Source organism: Rhodnius prolixus, unplaced genomic scaffold (assembly GCF_049639745.1).
Source record: "Rhodnius prolixus isolate KJV_2025 unplaced genomic scaffold, Rpr scaffold_1, whole genome shotgun sequence".
In the NCBI taxonomy this organism is placed as follows: domain Eukaryota; kingdom Metazoa; phylum Arthropoda; class Insecta; order Hemiptera; family Reduviidae; genus Rhodnius; species Rhodnius prolixus.
Genome location: NW_027411581.1, coordinates 25,181,283 through 25,206,134, shown reverse-complemented (window position 1 = coordinate 25,206,134; position 24,852 = coordinate 25,181,283). Strand labels below are relative to the sequence as shown.

At 34.6% G+C, this 24,852-nt stretch overlaps 1 protein-coding gene across 9 annotated transcripts in view; it reads right to left on the bottom strand.

Annotated features, from left to right (window-relative positions):
* vvl (ventral veins lacking) overlaps positions 1-24,852 on the bottom strand; it is a 241,027-nt gene that overhangs the window by 195,258 nt on the left and 20,917 nt on the right. The window contains exon 1 of one of the 9 annotated variants that reach the window (XR_012460725.1): positions 1-24,852. This exon is cut by the window's left edge and continues 10,232 nt beyond it. The exons of the other annotated variants lie outside the window; for them this stretch is intronic. The gene's annotated coding sequence lies outside the window, so the exon portion shown is untranslated. 9 annotated transcript variants of the gene reach the window in all.

The following is a 24,852-nucleotide window of genomic DNA, read 5'->3' as shown; positions in this document are numbered from 1 at the left end:
ATTTAATCTTACCAAAAATAAATATAATTAATTTACTTGCTTTTAGGATAGGAAAGTCAAATTTTCAATTTTAAATACACCAGTGTTTGTGCTTTTGCGCGTTTTTTTTTTAGTAAGAAAAAAAATCTTTTTGAAATATTTCTCTTTTGAGAAGTCGCAGCTTTATAACTTGATTGGGACTCCAACAGAGGATAAGCAATCAAAATCTCTTAACAAAAACTTTTGATTAGATAGATTCTTCATTTTCAAGAGATTTCCTTAAAACTGGATTCACTCTTTATCCTTTAAACTGTTAACAACTGGTTGCTCTTCTGGTGTCAGGAAAAGAGGATACACAGACGAGAGAATTTATCAGGAAATTTGGTAAAGATGTGTAAAAGGCTCAGATAGATTGAGTACAAAGGCAGATTTTAGTTGACCAGCCATAATGTCCACTCTAGTCACTATTTAAGAACTCGGATTCCGCTACACAAGATTTTAAAGTCATTCCTTCTTAGAGATATCATTCTACACGGTCATTCTTAGATCATTACCGTCGACTATGGTGACAATTCTTGAAATGGTGCATCCCAAGTAATTATTTGTGTATTTCTGGTTATTTTATAGTGATTTTTAATGCAAGTTAATCTATCTTCATTTTTACTCAGCTCTTTTCTATCATCTATTCTTGATATAAATATTTCTAATAGGTATTAATTCGAGCAACTTAACGCATGAGATTGTTTTTACGTCAACATTTCTCTCAATTTCTCTTCTAGAAAGAAACTGGGGAATATGATTCCCTAGAAAGTTTATTTCAGATCTTTTAAAATTCGAAATTCAAAGAAAATTTGAGAGAGAGTCAAAAAAACAAGATTTTTTGGTTTACTTTTCCTTTCTCTCATAAGAACAAGTTTTTTTTTTTTTTTAATCCTGGTGTGTGTGCGGTCTGATTATCTCAAAAATAAAATTATTGACTTTAAATTTGAGTGTTTTTGCTACCTTGGAACAGGATATATCGACTAAATCATTCTAGCAGGAAAGGAACTTTGTATTTATATATCTATTGAGTTTACCTCGAAAATGGGTCCCACATGTTCTTGAAACTTGTTGACTTGTTATTTCCTTAAATCTAGATCTATATAACTTCTGTACAAAATCTTTTGCCAGAGAATATTGATTAAGGACATTTCTAGATAAAGGGAGCAGTGCCTGTAAAGAGCTAAAAGAAAAAGACTCGAACGTAGAGGTTACGATAGGTGCCGACACTGACTTGATAAAGCCAGCACGGACTGACAACCTACCATCTCGTAGGTTCATAACATTCATGCTAATGTTGGATTTCTGAAAGAGAGTATATCCAGTTACAAATACCGTCCAGCTCTAGAACTTGAGTTCATTAAGTTTAGGCTCCGTTATCAATATTGGGATTAAAACAGACAGATCTACTCAAAACAACAGACCTGACTTAGTGTTACGAAGCTCATTTTATCGCTATTGATGTCCCTGGAGATTATAACATTTAGGATATCTAAATGAGTTCGCACGTACCAGGATCTAAAAGAGGAAGTTACCAATACGTAGAAATTGGTAAAGTTTAAATCATAAACTTGTCCGTTAACTGAGAGAATTCCGCATGCGTAAAGACCTTAAGGCAGTCCGTAAGTATGGATATGATTTCCAGACTAGGCCATGGATTTTGTTTGATGGGTTGAATGAATTAAAATATGTTTTTTTTTTCGACTAAATCCACAGCACCTAATAGGTAGTTGGTCTATAAAGACCGCCTCGAAAATTATAGCACAATCACTTAATTACAGTACTTCAGGTGCAATGGGTATGTGTAGGCCCACCTTTACAATATCAAGTTTACAGTTAAATTTAAATTTAAATTCCTCGCAATGTCTACAATTTACTGATTGGGTAACTATTGCTCAGTAATAAATCTATTTCCCAAGATTATGACTATGGAGTTTAGAGAACGTTAAGAAGCTTAACTTAACAAGTTTTAACGCAAGTTGACCGTGGGCATCGTTGAAAAAGGTTTAGGTTCGCAATGAATAAAAAATAATTAATAGTCATTATTCTCACGTTTGATACTTGAACAATATTTTGTTAATTCGACGCTTAAAATTTTAATTTTATATCAAAACCAGTTTTGAAGAGCAACAACGTACCAGCAGCCACTAACAAAGGGGACGACATTTTACAGTTTCCTTTGTTCATGTCTAAAACATCAATAGAAAAAGATACAGCAAAACTAAATATTCATTTCTATCTCCAAATTGTTATTATTGTTGGTAAATATTGTTGATAAAGTTTCAATCTGACTTGCTTGAGAATACATCATAAACTGGGAGTACGTTATCTAAGTCACAAACTAAATAGACATAAAAACAGTAAGAGACAAAACAAGAAGAGTTAGGAGAATTAATAACATATTCAAGTCATGAATTGTGTAGTACTTGCCAAAAGGGAACACAATGGAAACAACATGTCTGCCAGTTTCTAGGAAGAACGGTGAAGTAAGTTTTTTAATAGAGTGGTGCTGGAGAAGCTAGGCAAGTGGATCACCATACCAAATAGATTTGTAATTAATTCGTGTTCCCTAGTTTGTTTTTTTGGTTTCTCTAGTTTTGAAAATACAATAAGCATCCACAGCAATATGTAACCAGAATCACCAGTTCACAAGTTAAAACCTTTGTGGTGTTGGTCAAAAAATTTGCATACCGGTTAACGCATACACAGATGTCAATGAAAACAAACGATAGCCAAATTGAAGTTAACAATGGGAGCGGAAAGATTTGCATTTCCGGAATAATGTTTCGGTATTGTTTAAAAGTCTAGTTCTAGAGTGTTCAACTAGCGTGGGCTAGAGTAGAACTACATGCTCTGTGTTGGCTAGAAACTGGTCTATGATTGATGGTCGGTTTGACAATGTGACGTTACTGCTTCCTTTATATGCAACATACTTCTGCATCTGTCTTCTTCTCTTAATCTACGTATTTCCGCTACTCCTGCTAGCGTAACGGACATTTTTAATTAGTATAGTTAGCATCTTCCACCTCAGTCATTGTTCAAGAATTTACCTCTAACATAGATATACATTTAAAATAAATATCAGATTGATTTATGTCATTATGAGTCGTGTGAGTTTGCGTGTATATATCCACGTCCCTAAGTTTAAGCCTTTCTTTGGCTGAAGGAGGAAATCTTCTGAAAAGCCTAGGTCCTCCAGAGCAATGTGTGTCTCAGGCGTAGGGTTTGGTTGAAGGAGGAAAACTTCTGAAAAGCCTAGGTCCTCCAGAGTAGTGGGACTCAGGCGTAGAGCCTCAATAGATCCAAAGGGGTCGCAGTGGCCTAGGCCTTGAGGCCGCCCTAGTCTAATCTACCTTATAAAAAATCAAGTAGAAAACCAAACAATATATACGAACAAAATATATCGTATATGTTATCTGTGACGAACATAGCACAGTAATGTTCTTTAAATAGAAGTTTATTGCAGCAGTTTTTATTATTGCATCTTTATGACAAATTAAGAGGCTCTTATAGCTTTATCTGTGAGATGATTGCACAGAATATGGGCGATAAATCAAATATGTGAAGAAAAAAACAAAATCAAAACTGCTGTGTAGCCTCTCGAGATTAATTGTGAGATCTCCTAAATACGTTTTGGTACTTCTACAATGTCATTTTTCAACCAAGCAGTAATTTTAAAATAATTGTAAAGCACTATGCGTAAAAATAACTTTTATTATAATTATTTTTCAAGGACAGAATATTTCTAGAGAAAATAAAAATCCTCAATACCTACTCTTTTCTAGTAGAAAGAGAATGTAAATATAATTAAGAACGAATAATTAATTTTCTTTGCGAAATCAAGTCATCGCCTAAGCCTGGAGAAATAATTAGTAAAAACAATCGCGATTATTGAAATTATTGATGAAAAATTGCTTCCAAATGACAAAAATTCCAGTAGTTTGAAAGGCTTGACAGTTTTGCTAAAGTTTAGTATTTGCGCAGTGGCTAATACCAACTCCAGATGGACTTAGGGCATCTGCGTCTATTTACACCAAACAAAAACCTCTCTCCTCTAATATAGCCGGAGGCGGTATATATATATTTTTTTTTTTTTTTACCCGGGTGATCCTGTCATGACAATGACGCCCCACGTATAGCCCGAGTAACGCACGCTTGTAACAAAACAGCCCCTATCTAAATCTATTGTAGAGACAGATAAAACACCCTGGCTGTCTCCACACTTTCCGACCTAATTTCATCTATCTTTATCCTCGACCACTCCATCTTATTGTCATCAATCCGCAACGGTGTGTCTCCCGTTTAGGGGGAGTACGGTTATAAAATATTAGAAAACTATAAAATGGATACTAACAGTAGTGCTAACTTAAAGTTCAGATTACTGTAGTTACGAAACATCATTTTACAAATAAAAAACAATCAGGGCAAATAAGGACATGAATAGAGAATGCATCAGTAACCAAGATTTTAAGTCACAAGTTCAATTAATAAAAAAGACCCAGTTCATTATGTTTAAGAATCAATACATTTGACAGGATTAAAATCGATCTTTGTGACGATTCTGAAAAACTCAAAACGAAGTCTGCAGAGCCAATTCTTAAAAATTTCTCTAATAGTTTACAAGGTCCCAACGTAGTTCCATGTGGAGCACCCAATGTAACATCTATCCCAACTGAAGAAGTTACTCCATTTCATTTTACGAACTGTTCTTCCCTTCAAACACGATGAACCCCAAGTGAATGCGGTTAGTGAATCCCCAACCGTGCCAGTTCCTTGAGCAGCAAGTCATGGAGGATTACATCGAATGCCTTACAGAAATCAAGGCATCATTGTAAAAGACTTCCATTTTATATTTCTTATAAAACATATTAATTCCATATTTATACGAATTCTAATTAAAAAGTTATTCACAAAATTCGTAAGAAGTACTTCAAAGTATCATCAACTCCCACAAACGTACTCGAAATAATTTCTACTGAAAACTAGACATCGAATATTTGACAAGATCACAATTCCGTCTAAACAAACTGAACTCACTATTACTCGACAATCGTTCTAGACTCACTTTAAACAGTTAAGTTCTTATCTACGACAATGTAGGGCTATCACTCCGAATACAAACCCTCCAATCCTAAATTCTTCGCAGAATCAGCATTAGTCTCCATTTTACGATTCCAAACAGACTAGTCCATTATCTCAATGCTTCTTCTGTACGCGAACTTATCACATCCTGGTATCTGCACCAGGACTGCACTCTCTCCTCAAGAATCCATTAATCCAAGAACTCTTTTCCATTCCTAGAAATTCCGATAGAAGACGGAGACGCATGTGGCCAAGAGATCAACTGCTGGAATAAAAGTGATCTACAGATTATTGTAAATATACAAAGTATGTAAATATCCACTCTCTTCTCATACAGACAAACTCTAAGCGCAATTACTCTACATTGTTCGCATTTCCCTGGACTGTACATCTCATTCACTATCAACCTGCATATTTCTCATTCTTCAGCACTGTAAGGATAGTCAGTGGCAGTTACTCCATTCTAGCACTCATCTTTTCACTTATCGCATTTACTAGAAAGAAATTGGTGCAGTTGTAAATATTTAGGTAGCAAGATGCGAAGCGTAAATTTTGTAATTTCCAAAATTTCGTTCAATTCAAAAACAATTTATTTTTTACAATTTAAGAAAATAAAAAATTATTCTAAATTATCTTCCAAGGAGCTTTTTTGCACTTCACTTGTTTGTAAAGGAGAAAACACTTCCGGAGGCCGGCAGTGCACTGGGAGAATCTACAATCTAAAAACTACAAACTAAAAGATGTAAGGGCACTAAACAAAGTCTAAATTGATGAGGCATTGGAATTAGAAATGTTTTTGGTTACAGTTGGTGTTTTTTACTACCAGTGATTCCCAAAGTGTGCGCCGCGGCTCCCCGGAGCGCCGCGGTGCCGTCATCAGGGCGCAGCAAAATATTCAATAGAACAATTCGGCAATTTTCTTGGAATTTCCAAATCTCAAATTTTTGCGACAACAATTGTGTATGCTGACAAAATTCCAAGAATTTAGCAACTTTCGAGTCTTACATTGTTTTCTTTCCAGTCCGCATCTTTTGAAACGGCTAGTGCGCAAGCACGGCTTCTCCACCCAACCAAATACTTTGAAGTAGATAATGATAAATTTACATGGATTCAAGACCCATTTAGAACCAAGGCTCCATCAGAATTTACTTCTATAGAAGAAGAATCTCTTATTGACTTGTCTTGCGATAATACTTTAAAGTTAAAATTTGGTAGCATGGAACTTTCTGATTTTTGGATATCAGTAGAAAAGGAATATCCACTGCTTGGTGGTAAAGCTCTACGAATATTAATTCCATTTGCAACATCCTATTGGTGCGAAGCTGGGTTTTCGGCGGTCGCGGTAATAAAAAGTAAATATCGCTCGAAAATTAACGTTGAACAAAAAATGGGGGTAGCCATATCCAATTTTATTCTGAGATTTGAGAAGTTGTGAAGTGAACATCAAGCCCATCCATTCCATTAATAATTTTAATAATGTTAATCATCAATAGACGTTCAATAAATTGTTTGTGATTTTAAAATTCGTGTTTAATTTATTTTTCAACTAACCTAACCACATGGTGGTTGTGGATATACTCGACATGGATATTACCGAAACAGTTAAAAGTAGATATTTTATATTATCCCAAGGAAAATAGTAAATATCTTTTTTTAATTTTTGCTGTTAAATGGGAAATCGCTTGTGAAAAGGAAAGTTTTCTAATTTTTGAAGAAAGTCAAAAATTTAGAAAAAATCTTATTTATTAAGGGCGCCGCGGAACCGCAAACCGAAAAAGATTGGGAACCTCTGGCTTAGACAATCACCTAGGTATCGATATTCACCATTTAGGCAATTCTTTTCTAAAGAATGAAAAAAAAAAATGTATTCGAATTCGATATCCAAATTTATTTAAAAAGCTGTATTCTACCTAAATCTCTGAATATGTCCCTTTTAAAAAATATTAAAAAAAGGTATTGGACGTTTTTACCAAGGCATGGCTTTAAGCTCTCAGGTGACGGTCTTGTTTCATTTTGAAATTTTGAACAGTAAAATATTTAGTGAAACTTTCAGAACCCAAGATCTGGGCGTGTGAATCTAACTGCAATAAACCAAGAGCCTTAAGTATAGATGTAATTATAATAAATCAAAGTTTACAAAATTTCTGAACTTTATAATGAATAAAATTATTTATACCAATTTAAGCAAGTTAGACGTAGGTATCATTGACATATTATGTTTTAATGTCACTCGTTGTGTACTCGTACTGGTACTTTAGTGTACTAACAGGAGATCCATGTCATACTACACAGTCCTTCACCGTCCACCTGATACATGCGCCTAATGGACTCTAATAACACGGCTTCCTTCCAGCTGATAATTTCTCTATTTGTCTTAGGTGTAGAAAAAAAAAAGTAACTATAATAATTAATTCTTCCAATTATCTATTGTGCAATTTGTAAAATAATTATTATTAAAAGTAACAACGTATCGCGAATCTAAAAATGTCTATTCACATAGCTAGCTACGCGTAAGTACAGTTAGTTACCCATAAACTAGAATATTTCAGCAAAAATTGCGTGTTTAATAGAAAAAAATATAAAATAAAATAAAATGGCACTCCATCACTGTCAAGGTTGCGGCAACTTTTTATTGCCGTTCGCAATATATAGTAGATTTGCCAAGAATACATAAAACTTTTACAATTGTCAGACAATTTCAATAAAATGTTATTTTTAACTCCACTATACGATTTGTATTTTGCCATTTATTGCAGATATATAATGGAAAATAATAGAAAATAACTAGAGTCATATTTTCCTATTTTAATGCATTTTGTCTCTTCTGATGGCCAACTTTAAAATATTTTATCAGACAGTTTCATTATGTTCCGATCTCACAGTGAAAACTTATTCTGTTTTTTTTGTGCAATGTTTAATTTTTCGAGAACGAACCAACATGTACCTCGAATTCATGTAACAATTTTATTTTCTATTTCTTTTGAAATAAAATGTAAACATTATTTTTGTTCTTTTTTAAGATAGATAAATCATAGACATGGATTCACAGTTTATCACCAAGGCACATAGAAAATCCATCAGCTTAAACTTCATCCTTTTACAAGTTCATTATAGTTTAGTAGTTTGAACATTTTTGTCTGCAGCTCTGCAGACATTCTAGTTTCAACAATTCTTCTATTTCTGCTAAAATACTGGGAGCTTTAAGGGAAATCATTTTATCCGGAAGTAGTTCCTGAATTCCTAAATATTTAGCTAGGAAATTGAGAATTTGATGGCTTGTGGTCAATAAGATATGGGAAATGACCACTTCACTGAAAGAGAGAAGTAATTCTTTTTTTTAATTTAAGGCTCATCAACATCTGAGGTCACTGACGTTCGATGTCTTTTCTCAGAGCACTGTCAGCCTCCAGATTCTGTTCTCTCGTTACAGAGAACACTGTCAATTAGTGAGCAGCAAGAAGCTTCTAAAGAGGAAATCTTTGGGATCTTCGCTTGGTTTAATGACCTAATCTCTTCTCTACAAGAAACTTTGTAATGTAATTTCAGAGTAAATGAACAGCAATCAGAAATTCTACATTTAATGTATCTGTACAACATCTACAGTTATTTAAATTATTAATTTAAAAGTTTCAAATAATAACTTTTATAAAATTGTTAACCTGAGATTTAAAATGTCAGGTGAATGCCAGCATGTCAGTAAATGGTTCAATAGAAACAATGCTATTTTATAATTATGAGAACAATACATAAAGCTAAATAATATTTATAGGCAATAGATTGTTGTAGAGTGAGTACTAGAAACAAGGATTTAAATGATGACAGATAGAAAATGAAATAGAAATTAGAATTTTGTTATGCGTTTTAACACAGTTTTAGAAACTAGCGGTAACCGCAGAAAGTGACGGGTGTCAGTCACCAACAAAAAAAAGAGAGTAACTGCACAATACGCACAGCGTACCCCAAATTATTACACTGCGTACAAGCAAATACCCTTCTGATAGAGTTAAAACAACGCTATAGAAACTGACAGGACGGAAATCTCTACAAACAGCAGGGAATAACTAAAACTGTAAACTGAATTTATAGTGACACAACTAACAACTATAACAAAAACGTTTAGGAGAAACCCATTAAATCTATCAAATATCAACTGTCGGCCAACACATTTACATTACAGCATAAAATTCAGTTCATACTATCACATTTTAAAACGTGGATCTTCTTTATTGAATAATAAAATAAATATTTAAAAAAAAATCATTCTTTCTCAAGGAACGACAAGCATTATCCCAACTAACAGCCTTAAATATGAGATAAGAAGAATTTTAGGCCCCTTCGCTTTCGATAGTTCTCCTTTCGTTTTTACAAATGATATTTCAAAATTGATGTGTTCGTCAATCTTCAGCAAACATCTAAGGATCTGTCAGTTTGGCATAGGCTTCCTTCAATTCAGTCTCATCAATTCATCTCAAAAGCGGCCTTTTCAACGTAATATTCACTTCAAGCACTTCACAATAGTGACATCATGATGATCATCATCCAACGGCACTACAACTCATTGCTGAGACTTGGTCTCCTCACCCAGTTTCTGCCAGTCAGTCCTGCTCTGTGCTGCCGCTCTCCAGTTGGCGACATTCAACATCGACTTTGCATCACCAGCAACACCGTCCGCCCAGCGCAGCTTCGGCCTCCCAACTCTCCTGGCCAATAATAAATATAAATCAAAAATTACTGTCCCAAGAAATAAGGACATGTTTTGTGGATAGTTCGCAACGTCAAAGAAGCAGTAATTAGTTATGAAATCAAACAAAAGAGCTCTATAAACTAGGTTTTCATTTAAACCAAATACCCGACGGTTAATTAAGAGTTCCGCAAAGGTTAAATCATAAAACTATGGAAACATCAGGATTAAACTACATTCCCATCCTTTATAAAATCCAAAATATTTTTAGGGATTGCTGTTCAGCAAAAGACGTATTTAGTACTCCAAGGCCTCGAGCCTAAATACTTAAGGCCACTTTTGATCTCCACTTTTCTTTTGGTAGGCGGCTTTATTTTCTTCTTTCGAGCGGTGATTCTTCTAAAACAGTTTTAGTCACCTCCTTCTTTTCATGCACCATTATTTGTCACTTTTTTTAATTTTTCCTCGAAGAAAACTTTTTCAAAAGTTAATATTTTGACCTAAAGTTAAACTATTGGTGCACCATAGTTTGAGTAGGTGTAAGATTTAGTCTGCAAACAGCATTGATGTGTTCCTTTCTTGCTTGTTTTTTTTTGTCACCAGCAAGCAGCAACACAAGGGTCAATGGTAGCTGAAAGAAATTAAGGGTGTGAGGTAAGTTACATAAAAGATAATCGGATTGGGTATTAAAGCAGGAATTGTTACCATTGTAGGCTAGTGTGCGAGTGAGTATGTTGTTATTGTGTGGGTGTTTGAATGGTGAGATGGAAAAGGACGGGAGAGGTTTTTGGGCAGAGATGAGGGCATGGCAAGCAGTGAGGCCAACTTCACCGCACAAAATTTTGGTTCTAATCCCATTATAAGTTGGTGGAATAGCCTACAGGCTCACACTCTGTCGCTCACTGCGGCAACACACCACGCCTTATTAAATCCCTTCATATAGCAATATTGTAGAAATGGACGCGTTTCCATTTGTATCACAATCAGGCGCCAAATGAACTCGAAGTGAGCGGCAGTCCATTTTCAGGCTTCCGCCACGCCTCTCGTCATAGTTAAACTCGGTAATTCGTCATTGTCACTTAACATGAGGTCACAGAGCTACACACTTCTTTACAGCCTGTGCGCTACAATGTACTCATTACAGTCTTAAATCTCTACCTCCTATAACCTCAGTAAAAAGAATTTCTGAAACAGTTTCGAAAATCTGATTTTTCAATCAGATTTTCTCTTACCTCTTTTTGTCAGTTTTGTCAGTTTGATTGAAAATCGGAATTTGTACAAAAAGCTAATTGAATTCAATGTGTCCCGCCATTTCAATGATATTTTCGGAGCGAGGAATCTCAAACTTAGTAAATTGACCGTGAATTTCCAACAATTTACTTCAGATTTGAAATTTTGGACCATATTTAATCCGTATTAACGTTTCATGCCTTTGCATTAAAATAAAATGAAAATTTAGAGCAATATCCAACCATCTCCCTTGTCTAGAAGCCCTTAATCAAATTTACCCTGGTTAATTTTACAACAAAATTGGTAGAAGTAAGTTATATAGTAGACGTTTTGGGGGCGGGTGTTGGTTTATTGGTCACGAACGTGTCTTGGTAAGTGGTAGATCCCAAGTTCAAATCTCGCGTGGAGCTACTTTTTATTTGTTCAAAAACAAATGTTAATAATAAATTATCTATTTCCGCCCTCGTCAGGCTAATTGGTGGTTGGACGTTAAGCACCGCCTGAAAATACAGGCGAGTTCTTTGCTTTAGTAGCCGTTTTCATTGTAATCGCCAAAAAAAAAAAAAATCTATTATTTAAAAATCTGTTAGAAAAGTAGCATTTTTGGTTGGCTGACATTGAAAATTTATACGAATAAAATAAAGGTATAAAAGTGTTTACAAATAAAAGTGTCTATGATGGGGTACGACCAGTTCAAATTCGATTAAAAAGTACAAATTAGGTGTGAAAGGGGATATCTTCACCTAATAAAACTGGCCGAAATAGAATAATTAAGTACTCGGAAATGCACACAATATTCGGTACTCAAAAATATAAAATGAGATTAACAAAAACAATACACATTAATCAGATTTGTATTTTTTAATCAGTATTCAGCATTGCAAGTCTGAGTTTGAATAAAGTGCAATTAACAGTGTTCAGTACTCGTTACACAGAATGCAATTCTTCCAAATCCTGCTCTAGCCCAGAAGTACAAAGAATTAAGGTTGTAAATAATATTTAAGATAAGTAAATCGGACAATGAGTAGTGTACAATTCATTAGAGTGCAACTGATGTGTAACATTGTTATCTGTTTGATAGGTGAAACATTATGAATTGGCTGTTATGAGGCGCGAGTGGGTCGGAAGGATCTGCTGATAAGTTGCCGCTACATGAATATTCAGTTTTGTTGTGATGAGATAGGAAAAAGGCCTTTGCCTTAACAACACTCTTATATCAGTTGCCGAAAAAAAGGAAGGTAATATAACAACACTGAGCCAATGGCCAGTGAGTTAGATATCTGCACCACTTAACCATACATTGAAAGGGGGATTATCATTCTCGAAAACAAATTTCACCAGGACAGGACAATGTGACAACTGACCGTTTCAGTTGTTTCGAACAATATTAACTACCACGTGGGAGTTGTTTTATTTTTAGATAATTAAAAATAGATTGTTAATTTTTGAAAGGCTTGTGATAATGCTTAAGCAGTTTTTTTTTTTTTTAACTGAGCTGCTAAAATGCTCCCGTTTAGTTCCCATGGAGAATCCGAAAAGTGATGTGTCAGGATTAGAAAGCAGGATGATAAATGTTAGAAAGCGAGGATGCTAAACTCTGAATCGTGGTGTTAGCAGCCGACACCGTCCGAACATTGACAGAAAGATGGTGTGAACATTCAAAACATTTTTCTGCAATATTTCTTTACGTTTCACTCTTCAAACTCTGAAGAAAAACACTCTTAATTCTTACATGAACCGAAATCAGATTACACTTTAGTTAGGCACTCATATACGTTCTCGGGGTGCCCAAAAAAATTGTTGAGGATACTTATTCAGTTAAATGTGCATATACCAGTGAGTGCCAAGTTAACAAAAATTGCAGGATGCATTTTCCGACAGTTCTGCAGACAATGGGAAATCTGCCCGGTTTAATTTATAAAACTGTAGTTCAGTTAAGCATTTATCAAACCCTTATCAGTTATTAAATACGGGACTGCACTTTATGCTGAATTGGTGCTTTAGAAGGAAACCTAACCATTCTATCTCCCAGATGTCTCATTAATCGAAATTTTGTGGAACAATTTATCAAATAAAAGTTATAATTTAATAAGTAAATCAAATACATGTTCACAATGAGAATACAAATTTTAGGAGGGATTTTGATGGCAAAGTTGTCTCAAGTCGCCTTCCGCTTCACCCCATGGTGCCAATTTTTTTTTTTTTTTTTTTTGTCTTTAATCAAATTATTCTCAATGATCTAAAAATTCCTTTCGTCAAGCAAGTTCGAAATCTGGGATTGATTCAAACCCTTGTTTTACAGAAACATTCCTAGAGCCTCATTCCAAATAATTAGTACAGGACCTTATTTCCAGGAAAGTTTCAGATAACACTCCTGGACGTCTTCAAACTCCTAGACAATGGTCATGTGATCGCCACTCAAATGACGAAAGTCAGCAGATCTTGTAGTGCTGGAGTGATACCACAGCGTAACTTCAACAACTCTGGTATTTTACAGAAATTTAATGTTCGTCTTTTGTTTTTTCTTACGCGACAACATCTGACGTTATTGGGGCCTGGAGCTTTTTTCAGTGCACTGCTGTCCTTCGGACATTCTCGTTACAGGAAACACTTTTCATCAACGGACAGTGAGCTGTTAGAAGCTCCTAGGAAGAGAAAATCTAAAGGCCAGCAGCTGGTTTCGAACCTGGGACCTCCGCATGGGAATCCTATAGGCTGATCGCATAGCTAATCCCTTTCTTGTTAGCCTAATTATAACTATATAAAGAATTAAAAACAAAAAACTCAACCTAGATAGTTTATTAAACTAATAAGATAAATTATTTAAAATTTACTGATAGTCGATTTTCATAGTTAACTAATAAATAAGACCAAATATTTACTATAATTGTTATTTATACTTTAAAATACTAACTGATCGAAACTCGAAAATGTAACCATTTAAGATCATTGTAAAATTTCAATGGAGAAACAGCTTATCATTTATACATTAATTTAAAAATAAATTAAAGTTATTATTTACTTTCGAGAAGAGTTCACTAACACTGTAACGAAAGTACACTATCTCTGAGAAAGGCTCCGGGCGCCAAAGACCTCAAATGTTGACGCGCCTTTAAAAAAAAAAGAAGTTTTCAGAAAAAGTAATTACTTCGTGAAAAATAACATAAAGGTTGAAGTTGAGTAAATAAAAATGATTTTTTTTTCTTTTTTTCATTGAATTTTTATCAATGGAATCATCCTGAGATGAATGGCGAATGGGCAAGAAGAAATATTGTGACTTTAAAAGTGTTTTCTAGGCGATATATTTTAAAACAAGATCCCGTGACATGTCCCTCGGGCAAGGATAATGGTAAAGGTAATTTAAAGGAATTACTGGTAATTTTTTACAGGTTTGCTAGAATGGCCGGGTGGTGGAGAAGAGCAACGAGGAGAAGATGGTAACGAGACGGGCTGAAGAAGAACTTCTTGCCGTCGGTGTGAGGGAATGCTTGTCTGGAAGTGTGACCCTCGCTACAAACTCTCCTGCTATAAATTTTAACCAAGAGTTTTGTCATGCCTGCTGTTATGAGTTGAAAAAGACGAAGATGGCACTTGTAACTAGACAGAGATGGCAAGAAAACATCGGAGAACATTGCTACACCTTGCTAATTCTGGAAATTTCTTTTTCTTTTCATTTCCTACGAAATCATAAATTGAAATAAGATTCCTATTGCGCGATCAATTATTGTCAGAAATTCTACCAGAGATGAAGACGACTAAAGTAACACAGTTGTTGCTTTAGAAGAATATAACGCTATTTACTTCAATGGAAAAATCTTTCCAAGTTCTTTGATATTTCTCTTTCAGAAAGGTCGTTAGGAATTCTGACTACAGTATGGTCGCTTTTCAGATTACATTAGTACATAATCTGAGATTACTCATATGGTTTGAGGTTGAAAGTTACAGTCAGACAATTCAAATTATTCTTATTGAATTATTGCATTTTGTTCGTATGTCAGAGATATTGCGAGCAACAACTTTGTATAGAGCGTTAAACTTTATAAAGTTAAGTTGAAGTGAAAAAATGAATATCTTAAAAGAAGCTTGTTACGAAATTTACCTGTCATTTCCAAAAACAGTTTCACCTCCTATTTTTGACAGAAAACTGTAAAAATATTGCTTTGCATTGTCCATTATTTAGTGGGATTTCTTCGGAGCAGTATAACCGCACAATAATCAGAGTTAGGGAAGGGATTAGCTATGTGGTTAGCATACTGGACTCCCACGCGGAGGTCCCGGGTTCGAATCCAGCAGCTGACCCTTAGATTTTCTCTTCCTAGGAGCTTCTTACAGCTCAATGTCCGGTGATGGACAGTGTTGTCTGTAACGAGAGAACACTATTCGGAGGCCGGCAGTGCACTGAAAAAAGCTCCGGGCGCCAATAACCTTAGATGTTGACGCGCCTTAAATCATAAAAAAAATAAAAATAAAAAATAATAGAGTTCCCCAAGGCTCAGCATACACAAAATTAGTCGCGATATTTTACTGAGTACAGAGAGTTGTAATTTTAGACAGATAAAATGACAAGTTTACAAGTAAGTAAAATAATAATGGTGGCAGTTAAAAAAGTAAGAAAAAGAAATTAGCTTAATTTGGTAGCGCGGTGCACAAGTAAGCCGGAGATGCTAGGTTCAAATCTAGTTGCTTTATCCTTAGATTTTTTTTCTTCCTAGATGTCTCTAGAGCTGCCCGGTGAACACAGCAGGGCACAGAGAAAGCTCCGGCGCCAACATTTTAGATATTAGCGCGCACTTAATTAAAAAAATTAAAAGGGACGTGAAGGTGCTCAGCGCCATGGTTGGCAACTGTTCACTCTGTCCAGACAAATACTTTGCGAGATTTAAATGTTATAAATTTCTGGATTACACCAAAAACCAAAACTGATACTAGTAACGGTACAAGTATTGAATATTAGAAATTACTTATCATATGTGTAGCGCTTTTTAAAATACCAGTATTGCTATCGCGGATTATCTATTAAAAATAGACAAAGTTGTAAATATATCTTTCTGTACCGTAGATAATCCTCACATTTACTTAAATAATCTGATATATAGGCTTGGCAGGAAGATATACTATTTCAAACTACCTCAAATATAGATTATTAATAACTGCCTTAATAAATTCATATTAAAAAAGAATCGCTTGTTCTGCAATATTTATTGCGCCGGATCACCATGTTGATTATTCAATTTGTATATTTGCTTGACTATACTTTCTAAAATGGTTAAAAACAAGGATTAAAATATTTAATATCTCTGTAAAATATAAAATACAAACTGACACAGCAATAATTTGGAATTTCTTTTATCTACCATTTGCTAGTTATTTATTTTATATTATTTAAAAGCTATTCATGTTTGTAATTAATTATTGTTGGGCGACGTAATCATGAGTAGCAAGACATAGGTTTGATAACCTGAGGATTAGTTTGAACCAAAGTAATTAATACTATATTATCAATTGAGCGGGAAACTTTTATTTATTAATTTATTTAATAATTAACTGTTTGTATATAAATACTCGTAAATACAATAAGTAATTAAGAAAGGAAAGGTTAGCATTTTGGATTCCCACGCGGAGATCCCGGGTTTGATTGCTGGCCCTTAGATTTTCTCTTCCTAGGAGCTTTTTACAACTCACTGTCCGGTGATGGACAGTGCTGTCTGTAACGAGAGAACACTGTCCGGAGGCCGTCAGTGAAAGAAAAAAGCTCCAGGCGCCAATAACCTCAGAAGTTGACGCGCCTTAAAGTCATAAAAAATAAGAAAGTAATTAGGATATATTTGAGCGAGAAGAGCAGGAGGAGAGAAACTACCCAGCGGTAACACTCTCTACAGGATATCGATGATGACGATGATCTTAATTGACCTGGGCTATTGGCGATTCAGTCGGTATGGTGGATTGTTAGGAATTAGATACTGTACAAATGGATTAGATCAAATAGGGAGAGCAGTAAGGAACTTTTGGTATTTCGTCTTGGCAAGTCGTTATGAAGAGTAATAGTAAAGTAAAGTAATCGCCTATTTTTTCAGGCGGGGCTTAACGTCCAACTACCATTTACTAGGTGTCGTGGACGGAGGCGAATAGCAAACCTACTTTACTATTTCTCATTTAACCATTAAATAAAATCCAAGGCCAAGACCAGGAATCGAACCCAGTACCACAAAGCATATTAGCTTTGCAGGTCTCGCCTCTTAACCCGCTCGGCTACCGTGGCGCCTATGAAGAGTAATAGTTTAGTCAGGTAGATAGGAGCGCAAACTACCAATCGGAATAGTTTTGATAGCAATGACTGTACTAAAGTCCGTATTTCTATAGGTTTGGTTGGACCCTCGCAACTCTAGTCCGTATGTTTTCAAAAGTCTGAGGATAGTGTTACATCGACCAATCGTTAGAATTGGAAGATACCGCCGGAAGTGCCACTGATCAGCGTGGTTAGGCCTATTTCATTAGTTTCAAACTTTTTTATCAAGGATTTCAGTAACCAACCACACTATTGTAGAACAAATTCAAAATTTCAAGAAACTTGAAACAAACTAAGGTAAAAGGAACACCAGATTTTTGTTGTTCAATAAAATAACTTGTCGAAAGGAAGCAATAAATAAAGAATGCATTATCAGATTTAACTTGAGAAAGGTTAATTAAAATGAAATCTAGTATTTTTTTTAATGACGAAAACCAGTAAATTTAATTATTAATGTAATTATATAATCATAATAGAATATATTTAGTTCCTTTTAAAGAAAAAATAGATTTTAATTTTGCCTTGAAATTGTTTCTTTGGAACATAATACAAACAGCAGTGAATATCTAGCTGATTTTATTGTTGTTAATTACTACTGAATAATTTCTGCTTTTTAAAGCAACCTTAGACCTACTGACGGACACAACCACCTCAATGAAGTTTTTCAAAATTAAGTCTGTTTTGCTCCGGGCGCCAATAACCTCAAAAGTTGACGCGCCTTCAATAAATAAAAAATTAAATAAAACAACTGTAGGGAAGGGATTAACTTAGAGGTTAGCACACCGGTTTTCGGCACGGAGATTAAGGGGTTCGAATCCAGTTGTCAGTTCTTAGATTTTCTCTTCTTAGTAACTTCTAAGGGTTCAATGACCGGTGCTGGCAGTGCATTGTATCAAGAAAAACTATCGTAATGGAGGCCGAAAGTGCACTGAAAAGGACTGAAAAAAAAAAAACAGATGTTGACGCGCCTAAAACAATATAAAAAAAATCATTTTTCTGCAACCATGTCGGGAAGTTCTCATTACTCAATTAAAATCAGCTGTGTAATGCCCAACTTCCCACACTAGTGGGGAAAAATTCCCATTAGTGTCACTTTCCGCACTAGTGTGTGGAAAAACTTTATTGTGCTTCCTTGATATAAGAAGTTTTGTTATTAACCTAAATATTTTCTGTAAAACTTTAATAAGCTTATTTAACGTAACTAAATAATTAAAAAACGAATATTAAAAAATAAAATAAAAATTGAAAGGAATATAGAAATAAAAATAATACTTTAATAAATAATTAGATATTTTTAATTATAACAGTTAAAAAGGTTAAAGTGTTACCTTATAGAAATTTAAAATGGATTCTAGTGATGCCTGTTTAGAAAACACTCCTCCATCAATAAAAGAAACAGCAGAAAATGTAATAAGTAATGTGAATACGTAAGTAATGTAAATAATTGTAATATAACAATAAATGTTTATAATAAATAAATTACTTTTTGTAGACTGTAAAAATGAAATTTTTAATTTTTTTAGTTAATAAATCTAATGGTTGCAGAAAAAATATAATATTTAACTCGAATGTAAAGTATTTTCCTCACACTCGGCAATTTGCACTTGCACTCGCCTCGCTTCGCTCGCTCGTGCGTGCAAACCCTGCCTCGCGTGAGGAAAAGTACTACTTTCCACACTTGTTAAATAAATAACTATTTCAGTGGTCAGAATTACTTCAAATTAAAAATATTGAAACAATACTTCAAGTTTTATAAATATTGATGGAGCCATTTTCGCGAAATTAGTAAAAAAGATCTCAGAAATCTATTCTGTAAATTTGCTTTTCGTTTTACCAAGTGCCTTTGAATTTAAAATTCTGGAAATGATTTTAATATTGTTTTTATATTCTATGGCAACGAAACTGTGACTGTATTTAAAGGTTTAAAGTTGAAGAAAAGCAAATACTTCAAAAAAAAAGTTTTATAAAAAAATTATAAGTATGTGTAGGTGGCCAAACAGGGTACGAATTTGAAAGTAAATTTAAAAAACAAAACAAAACAAAATTAGTAACGCGCACTGTCGGTTGAGGACATCTTAGTTCATCACCTGAAGCAATGGTACCAGAACGAAATATCATATTCAACTTATCTGCGACTTTCGTCATTAAGTTAGATGATGTTCTGTTACAAGCCAACGAACAAACGTACACCTGATCAACCACCTGGCCAGCTTCAGAAAACTGAACAGTCCCATGACGTGAAATTTAAAAAGGCTAATTGTTTCTAAGAGATTATATACTGCAAGAAACTGATAATGATGTAATGAAACTTAGAATTAGCATTTTAAATGTTTAAGAAGTACGGGCTGATAGTATTGCTGGCAAGAAGGCACAGGTGACAAGTTTTGCTGTTTCCCATTCAGAGAAAAACATAATATAGTCATTGAAGTTGTTCTACCAAGACAAGTAACTGTCAGAACAATAGATAGGTAGAGAGAATTTTATGGTATTTATCCCGTGAAATGTTTATGCTGGCTGTACGGTGTGGGAACGAAGGTCCCAGTGTGCAATGAGTAAAGGACCGAGAACTGGCTGGCTCACGTACAAACACCAATTATAAGGGTGCATAACCTAAGGTACCTTTACCTTTACTGTAAAACCCATCATTCACTGAACACATACACAAAAAAAACAATATTTATTACTTCTAAGAACAGAGCAGCATGGATATTCTTAAAGTCGCTCTTCTTTAATTTGATTCATCAGATTAATTTTTACAATTATTCTAGAATTAAATAAAAATGAAGCGTCTGATGTGAAAGACTTCTCTGGAAGGACTTAACATCATAGGGCTGGAGGTACTTAAACCTTCTACAAAATATGAATGAATTTAAAAATTCACTCAGTTAATAAACTCCCTAATACAGGGAACATGTATCATATCCGTGCTAAACCAGCGAATTCACTGAGATAGCCCCCAATATCGTGAAAAACTGAAAAAATAAATCTCCAAGAAATAAAGAGTTGGTGAAGCGATTTTCTTCAAACTCAGAAATTCAGCAACTCAATTGAGCTTCATAATATTATAAAGTGGTGGGATTGTACAATTCACTTACATGACACTTTAGAAGCAAGCAAACAGCCACTTCTCCACAAAATTATTTTATAAGAATGTTTACGAAAAAAAAGTTTATATAAATATTTTATAGAAAAACATCGGAGCTGTTTTTATGATTGTAAAAAACTTAAAAATCGATTTTGCATGGTCGATTTTGCCCAAAATCTTTCCACCAGATTCTCTAAAATTAAAAAGCTCTAATTAAACTAAATAAACGTTAAATATACGAGTAAATGTTCTGGGGCTCCATTTTCTAACCAAAAACATCATTTCCAATCTCAAAAAACCACAAAACTCAGTGAAAACTGAAAATAGGGAATCGGCACGATAGCAAAATTTTCTCTTAAGAGAGTAAGAGAAATTAAAAAAGAATGCGGGAGAAAGAATGTTCCGCAATTGTCAGAGAAAATCTTTGTTAAGAAAAAAAAAAAAACATTTTATTGGTGCTACACGTTTCGGGTACTATCGGTCTTCTTGGGAGGTTAAGTGTAGAGTAGGTTTTAACGAACAACACTACAAACTACCAACTTAAATACAAATACTTTATTCTACTAGCATTTGCATTTACGTCACATTTTTCACAGAATGATTTAGAGATATTCCAATCGATAAATAGGAAAGAGCATTTCTTTTATTTCCTGTAATTGCCTGATTAATTTTGTAAGCATCGCCCATCTTGATGAATTTATCGCACGTTATCGGTAAAGCAGAGGCATTAGCCTGCTTATTCGATCAGATTTTACGAGACGAGAATCTCAATCTCTCAGCGAATATCTCTTCTTTAAAAAGTAATTTAGCTAGTCATGTTCGAGAACTGAATCCAGTAGCAACTGAGATTGTGGGTGGGTATGTATCCACATAGAGACATGTGTCTCTGATAGCTCACCTGTCGTGGCTGAATCTCACGATAATCAGAGTTTCGTCAAAAGCAGCATAAACACAGAAGTTTGCAAGTTAATTTCAGATTCCATTTCTATAAAAATTATTTAAGGGATCTTTATTTAAGATTAATGAAGCTAGAAGGTTTCCTAGAATTCTGCCGTTCCCAGCACAGTGTTCTTTCGTTAGAGACAGCGGTAAAGTTGTCTCTGCGGACAATCTCTTGCTCCGAAACATTTTTTTTTACAAAACTGAAGACCATACTGAAAAGACTAATTTAAACGAATGTTGAGCTAAAAAGGTTTCTTTCCCAATTTAAGTAGCATTTGCCTTTTACGATAGAATCTACATAAAAAGGGCAAACATAGGAATCGAAGAGTGAACTTACTTGTGTGTATTATACTCGCTAAATACTTCTTATGTTTAGCGCCTGCAACTTAAAACCGAACGGGAGTCCTTGCTGCATCTGCCGTAGTGTTTTTGAATCATAAAAGGTTGACGTGAATTGTTCTAGATGTCGCAGCCTAAGTGCTATTATTTTCCTTAAAAAGACCTCGGTTCAAGATTAGAATACAATTATTATTATCATGATTAGTGCTGAAATGGCCAAACCTTATTCAGCTGAGAGATGCCGAATGGCTTAAAAGCTAACTACTTGATGGGACAAAAATATATAATTGTTATTATCAATGTATTCGCAACTACTTTTTGCAATAACACAAATAAAATCTGATAAATGTTGAAAAACGCAGCATAAACATCAAATCAAAATAAAAACTAATAAATTATAATAATAAAACAAAATCATTCAAATGGTTAGAATGAAGGTAATCTAATTAGGAACATTATAAGTCGGTTAATTCAGAGTAAGGAAAGAATTGAATTTGAAGGATGTCCTGATTATTGTTCGATCTGGTGGTCGCGAGTCCACCGGCGCTTCAGCTTATAATAAGGAATCGATGGTATAGTGGTAATAGGAGTAGTTGCAGATTAAGGGATTAAGGTGATAAGGGAAATTTGGAGAATTCGACAAAACGGGGCTGGTTAAGGTTAGAAACAAATTCACAGGACGGTGTGAATGCTCACAGAAAAGAATGGATCAGTGATGGCTTAAAAGATTTTTATGGGAATGTTTGGATCCGCTTTGCAGTTCCATTGCAGTACCATAGCTGCAAATAGGAGGATAGTAAGACCAAGTACAGTTTTCTCTTGCTTGCCAAGTTTAACAGTTTTGAAGTTCCTGGCAAGTGTTAGTTTTGAAATTGTGTTCGTCAAGGAAGGAGCCAATCTAATATGACAATATCTACGCCAGATCCCGGTGCCTGTGCCTCCAATGGCTGCACCATTATGGAATTTATCCCATGATGTCCGCTCATTGTGCAGACTAACAAATCTTGATGAAACATGACACTATGTATTAAATAGAGCTAACATTGTTTGGGGGAAAATTTTGAATGGCAGTTTTTCTGTCGCTTTGAAGGATGCTTGAAGGATTGAAAGATGCTTTGAAGGATGATAAAAACCTATTTTTAAAAGAAGTAAACCAAGAATTAGATGAATGATAGAACGGGCTTTAATTTTTTTAAGTTTTGATAAGTTACACAGATGGATGCACGTGTAAACCTTGGACTGTTATTGAGGTCTCGCTTCGAACGTCATTCCCACACAATTAAAATTCATTTTTTTTTTTTAATATGTGTAATATAATGTAATATATTCTTGAGTTTATAACGAGGCCGTCACAAGATATTGTCAGTCTCATGCATGTATTTTTTTTTTTTTTTACATATATTTTCTTTCTTGAAGATGGTCAGACAATGAATTAAGGGAAGTAGCCATTCTACTAAAAATGTAATTTGCAAATTGTAAGCACATGTGAGCATAAGCCTGTGAAATGTGTATGTATGTTGTGTGAATGTTATTAAATGAATAATAGAAGACGGAGGCGGCTCTTCTGGAGGTATCGGTGGCGAGAGGAGGAGCGGCAGAGATAGAAAGATAGGGCGGTAAGGTCCGCCACCAGCTCTAATAACTGTGCGCGATATACAAGGCTGCCCAACGTTATTTCTTTCTTTTGAATATTCATGGAGTTCGCTGGAGCGGACACACTAATACCGCCGGGCAGGACCGAGTCCAGCCAGCCAGCAATACCTGCAATATCATCTAATTAAGTTCTATTATAGTTTTAATCAATCTCTAATAATAAGGTTTTCTTTAATTAGAAACCACTAAACAATTAAAAAAAAAAAAAAATATGGATGAAACAATATTTCTCTTAATAATCTAATTTTCCTTAAGTTGCATGTTTTTCCTAAAATTTAATCGTTTTCTATATTGCAAAAGTCCACTACAATAAAATGGTATTTTGTTTTGCCATAACCACTAAAAACCAGCTCCTCAGATAGAGAAACAGTGGTTTGGAGAAAAAATGTTGCAACAAGATCAGTGTAACTATTGTGAGCTAGTTTATCTTTTTGTTACATTATTTTACCAAGCTTTCGATCCAGGTGCAGGCAGACCATTTTCAATGCAAACATACATAAATGAATTTTAAAAAATAAAAATCCGATAGAATCTTCATTGAAGTGTCAACAAACCGACGAAAATTACAGACCAAGAACGAACGTCCGAAAATTAGATGAGTTTGAGATCAATGTTCTGTCCCACTAGTCATGATCCTCGTCAATAGATTATCACCATTTCAAGCAACTGGGTAACTTTCGCTGTAGAGAATCCTTGACGATGATGGACCAGACAAATACGCATTTGTCGAACTGCTTGAATCCCGAGGATTCAATTTTTATAGCGATGGGTTTAATTGACTTCTTTCTAGCAAAACTTGCTCAGCTTATTGAATTAAATTAATTTCGATTAAATGAAAGAATACTAGCTATCCTCTCTGCAATCTGCAAAACTGCGCTTCGAACCAAATACATGTAAGCAATAAAATTATAGCGTAGGAAAGAGCCTGAAGTCACGCTTCCTCGATTCGAATCAATATTTACTAAGAAGAAGTTTCAAACCAAAGTGAAAATATATTTCCTTTGGGGCGGGTGTTAGTCTAAGTAGTCAGGAGCTTTGTAAATGGGAGAACCCCAGTTAGAATCCCGCGTATGACTACTTTTTGTTTGCTAGAAACAATTGTTTATAGTAAATTATGAGCTTCCGCCCCCGTGCACGACAGGTAGTTGGACGTTAAGCACCGCCTGAAAAGTAAGCGATTACTTTTTTTCTATTCTCTAAGAAACTCAAATAAGAAAACATGCGCAAATAAATAAGTTTCAAGAGATTAATAAACTTATTCTTCATCAAATTGTTTTGAAACTTAAATTCAGCCAGTTCTAGGTTTCCGCCCAAATGCAGAGTACTTAATTTTGAGTTTAGGCAAGTCGAAAGTATTTAGGTCGGCTCTTACGAGGGTCGTTTGAAAAGTCCGTGCAAAAATAAAAACTACTTAATTTTTGGGGGTAAACCTTTTTTATTTTTCAACATAGTCTCCTTTTAGGATTATACACTTCGTCCAACGCTGCTCTAGTTTGTTGATCCCTTCCGAATAATAGGATTTGTCCAAGTCTGAAA